This window comes from Neovison vison, chromosome 12 (genome assembly GCF_020171115.1).
Source record: "Neovison vison isolate M4711 chromosome 12, ASM_NN_V1, whole genome shotgun sequence".
Classification (NCBI taxonomy): Eukaryota; Metazoa; Chordata; class Mammalia; order Carnivora; family Mustelidae; genus Neogale; species Neogale vison.
The window spans coordinates 78,706,444-78,719,720 of NC_058102.1; the positions used below are offsets into that span (position 1 = coordinate 78,706,444).

General features: G+C 39.6%; 1 non-coding gene across 1 annotated transcript; it reads right to left on the minus strand.

Annotated features, from left to right (window-relative positions):
- Nucleotides 1–12,881: 12,881 nt before the first annotated feature.
- Nucleotides 12,882–13,045, minus strand: LOC122892687. Its single transcript, XR_006381441.1, has one exon. It is a non-coding gene; the product is annotated as a U1 spliceosomal RNA (small nuclear RNA).
- Between the last annotated feature and the right edge of the window lie 232 nt (nucleotides 13,046–13,277).

Genomic DNA, 13,277 nt, shown 5'->3' on the forward strand with positions numbered 1-13,277 from the left:
CTTGCCATCCCAGAGCTTAGAATCTAGTATGGAAGATGAATAATTGAACAAACAATAACATAAGTTAACAGGAATTGTTGGGGAACTATCGTCCCATGGGAAGACACTTTGGGTGTTGCCGTTCTGGGCTAAATTATCTCAGATCTTTCGATGGCTCTCCTTACAGTTTGCAGACTCAGTGCCTTCCTGGTCACCATCCTTAGTGCATGCTCTAGCTCATCAGCGTCCTTCAGAAAGGACCCAAACTAAACCGAACGCTCCAGGAATGATCTAACCAGTTGAGCCAAAGGCAAGATAATACCCTTTGCTCTGGGCATTGAATTCCTATTAATGCAGCCTGCTACACAAATGTAAAACACTAAAACAACAATGAAAGAGAGACTACCTGATTGCAATAAAATGTGAGAGAGATTTTCTAAGAAGGTCCTTTGTACTAATCAGCAATGAAATGATAGGGCAAAACGACCATCAGAGAAGGAAACTCATCTCCATTGTGAGAGACTGAACATGGCTTCGAGAAATACTTGAGGTGAATTGTGATATGAGAGTAGACTTTGGATGAGGAATGCCTTTAGAGTGTTCACAGAAACATACAAAATAAGATCTGGGAAACTGAAAGCTTAACCCGAAGGCTCCTAAGCTGCTTAGAAATACTGAACACAAACTCAGAGTTCAAAAGCAAATTTGTGGTATCTAATCATAGATTCAAAGCTTTATGATGAAAATAGGTAGCATATCAGGTAAAACATGTTTAGAGAGACATTGACAAGACTTTCAGATTGCCCAAGAGACCAAAGAATCGGCCTCTCCTCACTTCCCGGAAATTAACAGTCGGAACCAACCAGGGCTCTTCATCTCAGCAGGGGTCAGAGGGAGACAGGAACACTCAGAAGTCACTGGAACCAGCATAACTAGGAGAATCTGTGCTTAAGTAAAGATCTTAAAGGAACTAAATAAGTGACCCTGTTGACTATTAGGATGGCATCTTAACCAACATGTCACTGCTACCAGTGAGTAAAAACAGCCCTGAAGGTAAAACAGGAAACAAGCCCAGGCGAGGAAAATCACAGAAGACTTCCCTGTTGCACACATACTCCTCTGGAACTTTTGGTTCTACTGCTTGCTAAATCTTTGAATAGAGGATATTCAAAGCAATAGTTGGGGGTGCGTTTTTTATTATCACTATTATCTTTCTGATTTTCAATACTCCGTGCCTCCTGTCTCCCGATTAGCATGGATAGTTGAGAGTGGGGTGTAGTACTCCACATTTAAATCAGTAAAATTTAATACTAATAGCCTGATCCTACTGCTATCTCCTGACCTCACACCACCTGATTGCACCTAGTAACACTGAAGGACATGAATGTCCTGATGTCCTAATTGGCTACAACTTATTGGTTACACATGAGAAGCCTACTCTGTTTACTTTTAATTTGAGTTTCAGAAATTGTCCTATTCATCATCATCAATGGAGAATCCACAAGGGCAAACTGAAAGCAATATGCCAAACACCTTGAAGAATGAAAATTCCAAACAATTACCTGGAGAGGTTTTGGTGTTTTGCTTTGTTTTTTTAACCCAATAAACCCTTCAAAAATGTGGATACTTCTAGGTGGCTGACCAAATTTTTCATATTTAATTCATTTGGTTGGCCTCTGGGTTTATTTATGTTTCCCTAGCTGAATATGCCAATAATCTAAATTAGCCATGAAAACAACCAGTAGCAACCAGAAACACAGATATTTCCATCCAACTGTTCTATACACTGAGTCAAAATATAGTTGGGAGAAGGAAGGAAGGGGGGTGGGAGGGAGACAGAGAGGGAGGGAGGGAACAAAAGAAAGAAGGAAAGAAGGGAGAGAGAAGTGATGGAGGCTGATGAACAGAGGACCATGAATTGGAAGAATGAGGAAAGGGGAGAAAGAAAGAGCCATCAAGCCAAGTGCAGAGAAAAACATTTGCCATGGGTCTGACATGTGCATGGTAGGTACAACAAAATTTTCATTCATTTTTCTACGTGTTTGTTCAAGTAATTGATGAGCCTGTCTGTTGGTCTCTTCCATATGTGAATCAGTAATATTATGGATGGATAAAAAAGAAAATGAGAGTCACTGTCTTGCACTTAGATAACTGAAAAGGAAGTGTTGGGATTTTTTATCACTCTATGGTAGGTTGAGTAATGGACCCAAAAAAGATCCAGGTCCTCATCCCTGGGACATGGGAATGTTACCTTATATAACAAAAAAATGTTCTCTGTAGATGCATTTAGTTAAGAATCTTGGTATGGGAAGACTGTCTTCATGGCCCCTCAATGCCATCATATGTGTCCTTGTAAGACGGAGGCAGAGGGAGGCTTGACTATAGACAGAGGAGACGGAGGCAGTGTGACCCGAGGCAGACTGGAGTGATGTGGTCATGAGGCAAGGAGTGCCAGCAACCACCAGAAGCTGGAAGAGGCAAAGAAAGTTTCTCCCCTAGCTCTTCCAGAAGGAGCATGACCCTATCAACACCTTACTTTCAGTCCAATGAAACTAACTTGGACTTCCAACCTCCAAAACTATGGTATTTTAAGCCATCAAGTCTGCAGTTAATCTGTGACAGCAATACCATACACTCCACATTCAAAACTAAAAGGAAAAAAAGATGGGGGGTAGCACCCAGTAGCTTCAAAAAACAAAGTACCAAGTATCCCTTGGCAAAGATGCTCCTCTCCAGGGCCTCAAGCCCCAGAACCCACAGATTCTCCATACACCCACTTGAAGATCCAAATGACCAATGACCTCCTGGGAGAGCAGCTGGTACAGGCTGCCCATCAGCAGTGATGAAATGATAAAGGGGAACTGAAGATAGAAACACAAAGATTATACAGAATACATTTCCAAAGACACTTTACAAATCAAGAAAGATAAAATGCCACTGACAAGTCATGAAATAATGAAACTTCACAAAAGGATAAAGAAATGAGAGGAGTAAGAAAGAAATGTCCTGTGAATGCATAAATGAGGAAAAGAAAACATTTGAGTATAATTATGCACAGGACAGGTCCTGATCAATAATTCTAAAGAAACTTCCAATTTCCTTATGAAATCCTCCCTAAGGGTGAATCAGATTTTCCCTCTTATCTCCTCCACAAGGCACTGGAACATGTAAGTCAATGATTGAGAAGGAGCTCAATTAAAATGCACAACAAAAAGTCAGAACGCTGTGTGTCTCGCCACTGGAGTTTGCAGTAGGAGTATAGATGCCTGGATTTGAAACAAATTATTTTACAGAAAAGAAGGGTTATTTCCTGCAATAAATCCCCGTCCGGACAAATTCTCACTGGTGCCAGCCTGGTGATGGATGACGTTCTCTAGGCCGGCTGTGTGGATTGGATTTGGATAGGCCACCAAAAGTGCAGATGCTTATCTAAAACTTATCTGAACAAGCCAAATCTCACAAGCCTGCAAAATTATGCTGGCGCTCTTTCAAGATGAGTCTCTCTCTTGAGATTGCTGGCACCGTAGCTTGGAGACTTAGCTGCACGTCCAGCGGGGATGGATTATTTTCTTTACACTTTCTGGCATACCTGGTGCAGGAAAAATAAAGCACCTTTGCCCACAGACATTCAGAGCAAAGCCAAGTGAAAACTACATTGCTAACGTTTTAGAATTACCAGCATTTGCTTATTGGGAGTCCACTGTGGGCCTTATGGTTCCTGCTTGGACGTTTCTAATCAAAGTGGGGCAACTACAGTCACTACCAAATATTGGAAAAAACTCCTCAATCACAAATGGGAGTGGGGAGGAATGATCAATACGGGTTATTTGAGAAGTATTCTTCACAACATACAATTAAATTGACTATAATCTAGAGTAAGATTCAGTTGTCAAAAAAAAAAAAGAAGAAGGCTCACTTATACAAAAAAAGTATCACTATCATCCTATGAAAGGCTCCTCTGTGACAAGCTCTGTTTGAAAGCACACATTTATTTCTGTTATTTCAACACTGCTGTGCAGGTGAAAATCTGTCTCATCACCTCACCCACGAAAAGAGCCAAGACATGGAAAAGCTACACTTCCCAAACCCACTAAGCCAATAAGCTGCCGAGTCATGATTCAAATCTAAGACTCAAAAAAATCTCTTCATCAATCTGTTCCAGGATGCAGAGTCACACTAGAAGGCTGTTCATGACAAACAAACCATGAGTGCCGCATAGACTAGAAGAAATGGGGAGAGGGGACTTGTTTTTGTTGTTGTTTCGAAATAATAATCACCATCTCCATTTGGGAAGTATGATCTTTGAAGAAAAATGAGCTTTTCTTAAATATACTTTTTCTCACTAAGTAGATAAAACTTTTTCTTCCCAAAGATACACAGAAAGCCCAGCTTTACCACTCTGCTTCTGTGTGGGTTTGTTTTAGGCTTTGTTCAATCAGAATGCTTTCAGGACATTCTTTGAGCATCTCCAATGTACTAATGTACTAAGAGAGGGGAATTAATTTCATAGTATGAAGTTCCTTCGCATTTGTATTCATTTTCTGTTGCTGCCACATGTCGTCACAAACTTAGTGGCTTAAGACAACACAACTTTATTATCTCACAGTATCTGTGAGCCAGAGGTGCAGGTTAACTACACTAATTCCTGCTCAGGGTATCACAAAGCCAAAAACCAAGATATCAACTGGATTTGTTCCTTTCTGGAGGCTCTGGGGATGAATGCTCTTTCAAGATCATTCATAATGTTGGCAGAATTCAGCTCCATGTTGCTGTAGGAATGAGGCCACCATTTGCTTGCTGTTTGTTGAAGCAGGAGAAGGGTCTTCCTCAGCTTCTAGAGACTGCCCACATTCCTTAGCTCTTGGCCCAGGTCCTCCATCTTCAAAGGTCAAGGTCAAACCCATCTCACACGTATCACCTCTGGAACACCCCCTCTTCTGCATCATTCCTCTGCTACTGCTTTTCCCACCATATCTCTCTAACTCTTCTAGTTTCTTTCCTTCACTGTCTACCCCCCTCGATAAACAAAATGTTGTACATGCTTAATGTATGCATGTGTACCCATGAAGCCATCACCACAATCTATGCCATAAACCTATCCATCATCTCCGAAAGTTTCCTCCTGCCTTTTTATCTTCCTCTTGTGCTATGGTTATACCAGGCCCACCCAGGTAATCCAGGATAATCTCCTTATTTCTAGATCAGCTGATTAGTAACCTTAATTCCTTCTCAATAGTACCTAGGTTAGAGTTTGATTGATAATCAGGGTGGCCAGAATCTTGTGAGGAAACCTTTAGAATTCCCGCAAGGCACTTAGCCCCTATTTTTCTCACAGCAAAAGTTCTGTTTTCCTGATCACACAAAATTAATTGTACTCAGCAACCTATATAATTTCTACTTCTTCCTACTATACACTCTACCATTGTCCTGCCTTCAGGAAGACTGAAACCTCTTCTATGAATAAAGGGTACACATTTTTTTGTTTGTTTGTTTGTTTGACAGAGAGAGATCACAAGTAGGCAGAGAGGTAAGCAGAGGTTGGGGGGGCGCAGAGCAGGCTCCCCACTGAGCAGAGAGCCCGATGCAGGGCTCAATCCCAGGACCCTGGGATCATGACCCAAGCCAAAGGCAGAGGACTCAACCCACTGAGCCACCCAGGCACCCCAAAGGTACACATTTTAAGTAGATAAGAAATCCTCAAAAACAAGTCCATTCTATCCAATTAAAAAAAATTTTAAAGCAGATCATTCTCTCGAGAAAATATGATTTCAAAAACTATATCCTACCTTCATTTCCAAGATAATCCCTCTTAGAGGTCTTAATTATCAAAATAACTCAAATCCTCACTGTGTTCTTTCTGAAGCCCATTTTCACGCTTCTACTGGGGAAAAGTGCTGGTTGTATTGAAAATCCCTCATACTAAATCTATTAGTTTATTTCCCAACAGGAGGCCAGAGGATATTTCTGTGCTTAAAGTGCCTAATATTTGAATAATCCTCCTTTGAGCCTTCCTTCTAAAGTTATTCCCAATAACGGTAGGGGAAAAAATTTATCTGGAAAAATTTTTTCCAAGTTTCAATTATTTATTGGAGTACAGGTGGTCCTTACTAATAGAGTGTATAGACTTTTCACATGTTCGTTGTTCTTTGAGTAGGGTATACCTATCTTCACCCACCTCACCCCCCCACTAAGCAAGTATTCCTGAAATAACCTCAGTTCATTGCTCTAAAAGGACTTCCCTTCAGCCACTAATCAGTTTAGCATATAATTAAAAGAGCTTTAGAAATCATCAGTCATCTTGCTTAGAGTAAGTAATAATTTATGCCAAGGGAGTTGAAAAGAATGCTGATTTCATTTATTTTATCTCCTTGGAGGGAAGGTAGACTGATAAGACCCTACACGAGACAGCAAATTGTTAGACTTACTCATAAGACTAAAACAGCAGACCTATTGATGATTTCTGAATTCTTTAACCTCTCTCTGTGCTCCTTTTGGGGAAAAAGGGTTTTACAAAAATATAACAACCCCTCCTAATTCTCCATCATTTGTGGTGATGGTCTAGTTTTAAAAATTTTTCTAAACTAGCATCTTCTTCTAAACCACCATCATCTACATTCTTTTTTTTTTTTAATTAATGAGCAAGTAATATACGTATAGCAGATATTTGAAAAGTGGATACATTCAGACTGGATAAGTCCTCCTAAGAAATAATGCTACTGCCCCACTTAGGAGAAACAAGCTCTCTCTGCAGTTAACCATTTGTGCAAGTGTAAGGTGTGGACCCAGGGATAGGACACACAGGCTTCAGGATCCTGGCAACACTGAGGGAAAGCATGGGCTGAGGGTTATTAATTCGCATGGAATACACAGGGGAGTAGAAGGGGCCTACCTAATGAAACCATCTCACCAAGGTGGACTCAAAATCGGCCTACTTTAGCATTAACATGAGCTCTCCCTATCTTGATAAGGAGTATGTTCAGAGATCACTTTTGCTATGTTAGAAATATACAGATATCAGTGGTGTGACAGTATCTTCCTTTTTGAAAAGAACTAAATGGAAATCTTAAAATTAAGATTAAAATGTGTTCTTTTGTTCATTGAACAAATGTTACTGAGTGTTAATGAGCAAGGAACTGTGTGTGGGTATGCAGAGATGTGGAAACAGGGAAGGACTGAAAAGCCAGGTGTCCCCGCTGTGGGTTCTTAGAAATCTGATTTCCTCACATCTCTCTTTATCCATCTCTAAAATGAAAGTATTTGCATCATAACAGGAGGAACAGACTTCAGAAGCCTTGGAAAACGGGCTCGGAAAAATGACGGAAAACCCAACTCTAAGAAGCTAAAGCAGGAAAGGAGGCTCACTGTTAAGAAGCCCAGGCACCATTCTAGCGGGTTCAGTTTTGGGCAAGAACCTGAACAATGGTCACCAAGATTTTCCATGACTTGGCACTGCCTTGTGCCCTGTTAGCTTCATTCTCGGGCACCACATGGTGACCCCTGGTTTGGCTCACGTCATCCTCGATGCTTGCAGTATCTGGAGAGAGAGCACCTGCCTCTTTCTAATTTCCGGATATGTCTCTTAGCATCTCATTGCTCCAAGAGGATCACGTGCTTTTCACTGACAAATCCCCGTATGGAGAATGTGATGCACACGTGTGATGTTAAGGATGACACCCTCCTCGCCAAAAGAGTGGGCCAGAGTTAGTTCCAGAGAGAAGAACCAGACCAGTTGTGGCCATAAGAGTGAACAAATGCTGGCCTTGCAGAATAAAAGGTTCAGACCAGTTCATCCCAATCATTCCTTCAGTGCTACTCTTTGTTAAGGGCTAAATTGTGTTCTAGTCTCTTCCCCACTAAATTCACATTGAAACCCTAACCACCTCAGGATGGGACTCTATTTGCAGGAGGGTCTTTAAAGAGGTAATTAAGGTTAAATGAAGCCATATGAATGGGCCCTCATCCAACCAGCTGTCTTTATGAGAAACGGAGATTAGGACACAGAGTGACACTGAATGTGCACAGAAAGGAAAGATGATATGAGGACATAGCAAGAAGGTGGTCATCTGCAAGCCAAGGAGAGAGGCCTCAGGGGGAAAAAAAAAAACAAACATGTTCCAACACATGGATCTTGGAAACACATGGATCTTGAACTTACAGCCTTCAGATTTTGAGAAAACTTTCTGGTGTTTAAGCTACCCAGTCTGTGGTACTTTTTAATGGTAGCCGTAAAAAAACTCATACAATCTTCTGAAGAAGACATGATTCTTTCCTGCCAGATCTTCTGGTCTATTTGAGGTCTGTTTTTGAAGAAAATAAGTATATAGGCCCAACCTTCTCTACCATACACACACACACACACACTATCCACATACAAGGTAGTTTTTTGGGTTTTGTGCTTTGAAAAATGCCATGTGAGTGATACAGCAGACCAAGAGAAGGCACAGTCCCTCCTTCCAGGTGCTGATTCTTACAACTTGACCTTGAGGAGAAGATATGGCTAGGTATACAGATTAAAGAAGTAGTTCTCAACCTTCTGGGGCTCAAGGTACACTTTCAAGCACTCTAATTTTGGCAGCCTTCATGATATATGTGATATATTGCACTCACAGTCATCACACTACTTTCTTGGGTTCCCCTTTAGCCCAAGTTCCCACAGTGGACATCCGACCACCCTGCACCTTGAATCTTCTATTTGGAGAATTGTCCCCCTTGTAATCCCACTAGAGAAGATGATAATGCTGGGTCTTTGCCTTTTCAGCCTTTCTTGTGGTTGGATGTGGGAAGAGACCCAAGTTCAGCTCAGCAGACACACCTGCATGGACTACATCTATAGCTGGTGATGTGAATAAGACAGAACTGAGGGAACCTCTTTGGAAGTGGTGGCAGTTACAGGCAGTAACAGGGGCTTCCTGGGGTAAACAATGGCAGCATTGCCACCGGCACTGGGGGAGCCAGACATTAGCAGTACTTTGCCTCTGTCCTGACAAGATCAGCTCTGCTGTGTGATTCCAGAGAACATTCTTAGCGGTTGCCCAGTCTCTCACCTTAATGCCCAGCTTTCCATGTGATTGTGTGAGCCACTGAAAATTGTTTTAATAAATTCTTTTTCTGTGCAAAATCAATAGAGTCCTTCTGTGGTTGAACTAAAAGCCCTGACTGACAATATTGCTATTTGAAGAGCGCTCCTTGCTGCCCCTACTGTCAAAAGTTTTCAGCTATTCTGAGAACCAACTTTCCATTATTTCTATGTATTTTCCTTCTTACCCATAAGGCGCCTCACCCTAAATAGGACCGTATTGGCTTGATGTTATGCTGCCATGAAACTATGGATCTTACATCTTATGTATCTCTTTACTTAAAGCAAAACAAACAAAAAAAATTTAATATATGTGTGTGTGTGTGTGTGTGTGTCTTCATTTGAGGTAAAAATGTATCTTAAATACATAGCTTAAGGATTTTAAATGCATTGTAAACACTGATATGGGTTGCATATCTATGAACTGTATGGCATGCACAAATCTAAAGAAGCACTGAGTTAGAACGTGGAGAAGCAATCAACTCAATTTCCAGGGCAAGAGAAGATGTAGCCCAGGGCGATGGCTTCGAAACAGATAATCATTAGAATCTTCTGAGAGCTTCTGTTTTTAAATATAGATTTCCAAATCCTAAATTTAAAAAAAAAAATCCCTCAGATAAACTTACTTTGCACCTCTAGAGTATACCCCAGGGACTTGAGTTTTTATGATGCTGACAGAGTCAAAAGAGACTGTCCAAATTGTCAAAATATGAAAGGAGGTTTCAAGATAAAAAGGCAAACAACTAAAGGACAAAAGTCTAATATAACTAGCAAAACTTGGGAGAGGTATGCTAGAGTAGGGAACTATAGTAGAGCTAAATACCTCAACTTTCATGATGAGGCATCAGTTGGTAATGAGTAAAGGTGAGAAATTAAGAAACAAAGCATTATTAGCATCCAGAATTACGGTAGCAACCACTACGGAAAAAATAAAACTGAAACTTTTCAAGGTTCTGGCTTAATTAGCTCCCTCTATCCACAGTCACTTCACGCCCATTATGCTCTTCTACTTTTCTGTAACTATTCATACTTTCTACTTTCTATCTGATTATATCTTTTCATTTATTTCCAAAGTTATAGTAAGTCCCATTAGGCAGAAATCTTGTCATTGTGTCTCCACAATTGAAACAGTGTCTGGTATATAGTAGGTGCTTAATAAATATTTGAGGAAGGAAGGAAGTAAAGAAGGAAGGAAGGAAGAAAGGAAGGAAGGAAGGAAGGAAGGGTGGTTTAAGTAAAGGTAAACACCCCTGGGGAATGGAATAAGGATGGTAGAATTTCACATCTTACTTAATGCTATTCTAAATCACATGAACATTTTTTTACCATGAGGGCACGTATTGCACGGAGCACTGGGTGTGGTGCATAAACAATGAATCTTGAAACACTAAAAAATTAAATTAAATTAAATTTTTAAAAATGCATTATTTTCCAATAAAAAATTTAAATGCTCCCCTAATAGTTCTGATGCACAGCCAGGTTTGAACAATGGGTTAGGGTATGAAGGGAAATACCTATAAAGATAGAGGACAATTTAGCATCAGCTACAAATACATGGGGAAGGTTACTGATTTTATTCAAAGGCTTTTTTTATTGTTTTTCCATTTTTCATTATATTAATGTTTTAATACTCATCTCTTCCCTCTATCATGTACTATGAAAAGTAGTGTCCAATCTTTGCTTAGCACTTTACAAATATCCACTCCTTTATTAAAAAAAAAAAGTTCCAGATTGCTTACTTTAGTTGGATGCCCACCTCCGTCCCCTTTTAAAATGCAAACACTCTACAGAGGAGTAACAAACTACGTTATGTGATCAGTATCTTAGCATGAATTTCTTACATTGTTTAATCACTTCCTCACTCTGTTTAAATCCCAAAACACAGAAAAAGGAGATAAATCTCTCTACAGGATTCTAGCCATGAATGTTTTGTGTGATAAATGATGAACTTGATCTTCTTTTTCATCATTTATAATTATACACAGGCTGAAAGGAAAAAAGCAAACTTCCCATTCCACCTTCCTTTCTCTTTCCAGAAACAGATTTTAATATCAAGGTAGTAAAGATCTTCACAAAGTTTGCTTCATATTCATTTAGTCCCAGTTTGGAGCTAGTGTCATGTATTCAAGTGTGCTGATGAGTCAGTATCTTAAAGGGAAAAGAAAACAAGTGAGTGTCATGCTTTCTTCTGCTGGAGCACTCTCATATCTACTTTGCTCGGAGAGAGATGACGATTAACTTATACTGAAAATCCTACCATGTGTGTTGATTTGCAAACTGGGCCCTAAACATGCAGGGCAGGGAGAGACCAAAGAAAGAGGAGGACCTCTCCAGATTGGTGTGTGGCGTGTTTAATAAGCAAGGGCAGGCTTGTCTTGGGCAGCCACAAGAAGAGGAGATCTCCACACCTGCCTGCCAGAATCTTTAAAGTTTATACAGAGGGCTTAACTGGGTTCAGTCACCTACGCTGTCCAGACAACCTCAATGACACATCACTATCTCAAGGCTATGCCCTTGGAGCAGCTTCCGGGAGTGAGGAAGGCAAGCAGAATGCATACTCCATGGACAGGAAGTGGGTAAGGAGCCTCTGATTACCCAGGTCCAGCTCATGGGTCAACTGGCAGTCACATCCTCTCAATGACCTCCCCCAACATGTGTACAGACTGCTGTGGTGCATTCTCAAAATCACGTCCCTTCCAAATGAAATACCAGGAACCTCTTCTGCCCACAATACTAATGCAGGGCTAAGGACTCCAAGTGATCCAAGCTCCAAAAGCACAAGGGTCAGGTCTGAGGACTTACCACACAGGTTTCTAGAAGTAACAACAGCACATCACTTCTGTCTGTTTCCTTTATTTTCAGTTCACCCTGTTTATCATTCTTTCATATACGCTACTTCTTCTCACTTTCCAGTGACAACCCAAAAGACGTGATCTATACACTACAAGGATGATTCTTTCATTAAACATACCAGAATTCTCTATCATATCATATCAGAATATCTATCATATCAGAATTCTCTATTGAAATAAGGTTTACTCATTTAAATCTCTGTCTTGGAAAGCCAAACATTCATTCTATTGATGAGCCATATCTCAACACATTTTCAGAAGCTCTTCTTGGAAATTGTCTTCAGGGCCTGGAATATATTTTCTTAAAAGTTCACAATGGCATCAAAAAGGTCTTTAGGAATATAATTGAGTTAGAGCAGCAATTCTCAAAACTTTTGGTCTCAGGATCCTTATACACAGGTAAAAATTATTGAGGACCACAAAGAATTTATTTATGTGAATTGTTTTGTTAACATTTACCATATTAGAAATTAAAATTAAAAGTCTTAAATTCTTCATTCATTAGCTTATTTTGAGATAACATAGATCCATTAACTATTAAAATAAATGTTGTTATATGAAAACAATTACAATGTTCTCTCAAACAAAAAAATTTTGTGACAGAAGGAGCATTATTTTACATTTTTTAAATCATTTTAATGTCTGGCTCAATAGAACACAGCTGGATTTTTATATCTCTTTTTGCTTACAGTCTATTGTTATGTTATTTTAACTTAAGTATTTAAAGAAAATCTTGACTCATACGTATGTAGTTGGAAAAGAAGGGTTTTAAAAGAATTTTTTTCAGATAATTGTAATATTCTTCTTTGATACTATGCCAAAACTCAACAAGTAGTAGTTTCTCAAAGGTTAGTTGCTAAGTGAAATCTGAAACCATATTAATAAACTTTTCATATTCTGCTACATTAAAATCCATTGGTCTTTCTTCCACTTTGAAAGATTTTTTTTTTTTAAGAAAAATGAATACTTTTTTATGGGGGGAAGCGCAAACATAATTCCCTGCTACCACAAGTTATGCAATTGAGTTTCCCACATTTGGGAAAATCGCAGGGGTCAACACATCCAGAGCACAATGGATAATCCTCACCTTAGGAAAACCACCTTCGTGATCACAGTATCTCCCCTGCCAGGTTAGTATGAAATAAATCCTTTATCCATGAATAATTTTGCAATATAATGCACTGTTATTCAGAAAAATCTTAATTCACTTAGTTCTGCAGATCTTCCAAATATCAGTACATGTCACTACAAAATAGTGTCATGTGCCCTGAAACCTCAGGAAAATTCCACTGTACTCTTGTGACAGAACAAGAATAAAAAAGGCATATAACATCTTAGCATTATTATAAAAAATAGCTTTCACTTAATAG